The following is a 3307-nucleotide window of genomic DNA, read 5'->3' on the forward strand; positions in this document are numbered from 1 at the left end:
CTCGCATGAAATGAGCATGACGGAGCCTCTTAGAGGGTTTTGCTCTGCAGCCGGAGCCCACGTCGCGCTGCGTGGCGCCCGGCGAGGTGCTCAGAGGCCGCGCCCCGCTGCCGCCGGAAGAGCCCCCGGAGCAGACGTGCTGTGCGGGCGCCGGCGGCCGGGTGGGAGGGGCACTTTTCCGTCTGTGTCGTTCTGTACCTTTTGGATTTCGAGCCCAATGAGTGTATTGCCTTAAAGAAAAAGAAAAACTTTTCTAAGTGCCATCGACTCCGCCAGCTGCGCGCCCCTCTTGCTCCGCGAGACCCGGAAACTCCGAGATCCGCTTCCGTGGGTCCGGCCGCAGCGCGGGGGCTCGGGACGGTGTGGGGCGCCGAGAAGGGCTATCCGGGTGGGAGCGCTGCCTGAGATGTCGCCGTGAGCGTCTCTGTCCCGTAGATTATTTGTGCGAGAGCAATGCTGTGATTCATGAAGCTTTTTAAAAATGTGTCGTTTAATTTTAAAAAAATAAAATGTGTCGTTTAATTTAAAAAAAAGTGCGTGGAAGTTACAGGGCCATTGTTCTTGTACGGAACCCCCGTGAGTGCCGGCGCTGCGGGGTGCGGGGTGCGGGTGGGGGCGCTCCAGGGGGGCCTGTGCCTCCTAAGCGGGTGCGGCCCAGACCGCGCACCCCGGTGGCTGGGCTGCCCGAGGCCGCCCGGGAGCGGCGGGCCCTGCGGGGCCAGAAACTGCGGCCCCGACACCTGCGCGCAGCTCGGCGGCGGCGCGGGGAGCCCCCGGGCGCTTGGCGTCCAGTCGCCCGCCGGCCGGCCCGGGTGGACTCAGGGAGGTGCCTGCCGGCTCCGGGAGCAGCGGTTTCCGTAGTGTAGTGGATATCACGTTCGCCTCACACGCGAAAGGTCCCCGGTTCGAAACCGGGCGGAAACAACGGTTTCTTTTTGGTCTCGTTTCTACCTGTACGGTCACCTCCTCACCCCAGCACGTCGAGGACAGGTGGCTGTCTCACGGGAGAAGGGCGTGTGCCTGCCTACCTGTATCTCTGTTTTGGGGGGTCAGGGGCGGAAGCGGAACCACCGCAGGCCCTCCCCGGTGCTCGCAGTGTAAATCCCGGTCTGGAACCTCAGCCCTTCTTTTGATCTTGATCTTCCCCTCGGGAGCGGCTGGGCCATCTCTCCCACGTCGGGGAACGGAGCCGGGCACACGCGGCCGCTCCATAGTGCTTGCACAGTTGGTTCTTTTTTTTTTTTTTAATTTTGTTTTATTGCTTAAAGTATTACAAAGGGTATTACATATGTCTCCTTCCCCACCCCCCACCCCTTGACCTTCCCCCGGCCTCCCCTACCCCGCAGTGTCTTGTGTCCATGGGTTATGCTTTTATGCATGCATACAAGTCCTTCGGTTGATCTCTTACCCCCGCCCCCCAACCTCCCCAGCCTTCCCGCTGTAGTTTGAGGGTCTGTTCCATGCTGCTCTGCCTCTGTATCTACTTTTGTTCATCAGTTTATAATGGTCTTTACTATCCAGAAATGAGTGAGATCATGTGGTATTTTCCTTTCTCTGACTGGCTTATTTCACTTAGCATAATGCTCTCCAGTTCCATCCATGCTATTGCAAATGGTAAGAGTTCCTTCTTTTTTACAGCAGCGTAGTATTCCATCGTGTAGATGTGCCACAGTTGGTTCTTTTTTTTTTCCAGTCCATCTTTTAATTTTTTTGAAAAATTCCTGACATTACAGAACTAAACTGAAATGTATTAATATTCCACTTACATTTCCATGACAAACAAACAAAAATTCATGAGCCAAAAAAAACACCAAAACACAAAAACAAAAACAAAAAAACAGGGAGAAGCTTATAAAACTAAATATGGATCTCAGCATTAACAGCTGAACAGAGAAAGGAATTAAAAAGCTTTAATTAAAAAATCACGAGTGGATGATAAAGTGTGTAGAAACTGAAAATTTATAAACTATTTAAAACCTGGAATCGCTGACTGTTCAGAAAGTACACAGATGGATCATGGGTGGTGGTGAACAGCAGAAAGGGATTATGGATGAATCTGCATTGTTCTAGCTGCTCCCCATGCCACCCGTCTCCGAAGAAAGCCTGACATTGATTAGATATTGAGCCAGGCTAATGCTGGCAGCAGAACCAGTGATGGTAACCTGCCTATCAGTGGATCCTTCCACTGGGTTCGCAATTTTGATCTGCGCCCCAGACATCTGACGGATCTCATTGATTTTGGCGCCTTGACGCCCGATTATGCAGCCAATCAGATCATTTGGAATGGTGAGTTCATGAGAAGTAGTCTGAGCAGATGCATCCAAACCTGCACTGAATCCGGTGTTGCCATGCGTCATGGGAAAATGAGACTGTTGCATTGCCAACTGGTGCAGCTTGGTCAAATCTGGCTGTGGAATGGCATACTGTCCTTGAATGGTATAGGCCTGGCCACCTGCAAAGATGACTGGTGAACTGGACGGCTTGGGCCGGTCCGGGATGGTCACGCCCTTCGGGGGGACTCCAACATGACCACGCAGATCTGTTTCACACACTCAATGATGGATTGTGGGATGCCAGCAATGGTGATGGCCCGCTCAGTTGAGTTGGGGAGCATATCCCCTGCCACCTGGACTTGAGCTCTTGTACTCTCTCTTATTTCCTTTCCCAATGAGAGAGCCACACTGACTAGCAGGCACCACCAGCCGCAGGGTGACTGGGGGTCTACTGGCAGCTGTGCTATTGGTCATAGAGCTGCTGATGTCCTCTTCCAGTTTGTCAGTGATCATAGCGAAGGCTTTGAAGATGGCATTCGTGGGTCCAGCCAAAGTGATAATTCTCTCAGGACAGTTCCCTTCTGAGATGTTGATACGTGCACCACTCTCCTCACGCATCTTCTTAACTGGTTCTCCTTTCTTTCCGATGATACTGCCAACTTCCTTTCCATGCCTAAGTAGCCGGATGGTGAGAGTGACGTTTAATCCACCTTCAATCACACCGGTGTCCATGTCGAGCAGTATTCTGGGGAGCTGGACTTTGAGTGGTCAAGTCTTTGGTCACTGGTGCGGGGAAGGGAGGGTGAAAGCCAAGAACTGCAGGCGCGAGGCGACTGAGGGGAAAAGGGGAGCGGGCGGGAAGGCGAGGGGGGGCCCCGCGGGCGGGCGGAGGAGGAAGGGGGGTGGAGGAGGAAGGGGGAAAGAGACCCCGGCCGGTGGAGGGCGGGCGGGCGGGAGAGGGCGCAGGCTGCGGCTGCTCCGGCTGCTGCCTCTGCTGGTCTCCACAGTTGGTTCTTAAAGTGTATCCCCATCCC

General features: G+C 54.2%; 1 pseudogene across 1 annotated transcript; it reads right to left on the bottom strand.

The window, feature by feature from the left end:
- Nucleotides 1-1929: 1929 nt before the first annotated feature.
- LOC308519753 (poly(rC)-binding protein 2-like) lies at nucleotides 1930-3032 on the bottom strand (annotated as a pseudogene). Its single transcript has one exon. The product of its transcript is annotated as a poly(rC)-binding protein 2-like (transcript).
- Nucleotides 3033-3307: the final 275 nt, after the last annotated feature.

This window comes from Myotis nattereri (assembly GCF_964212035.1).
Source record: "Myotis nattereri genome assembly, chromosome: 5".
In the NCBI taxonomy this organism is placed as follows: Eukaryota; Metazoa; Chordata; class Mammalia; order Chiroptera; family Vespertilionidae; genus Myotis; species Myotis nattereri.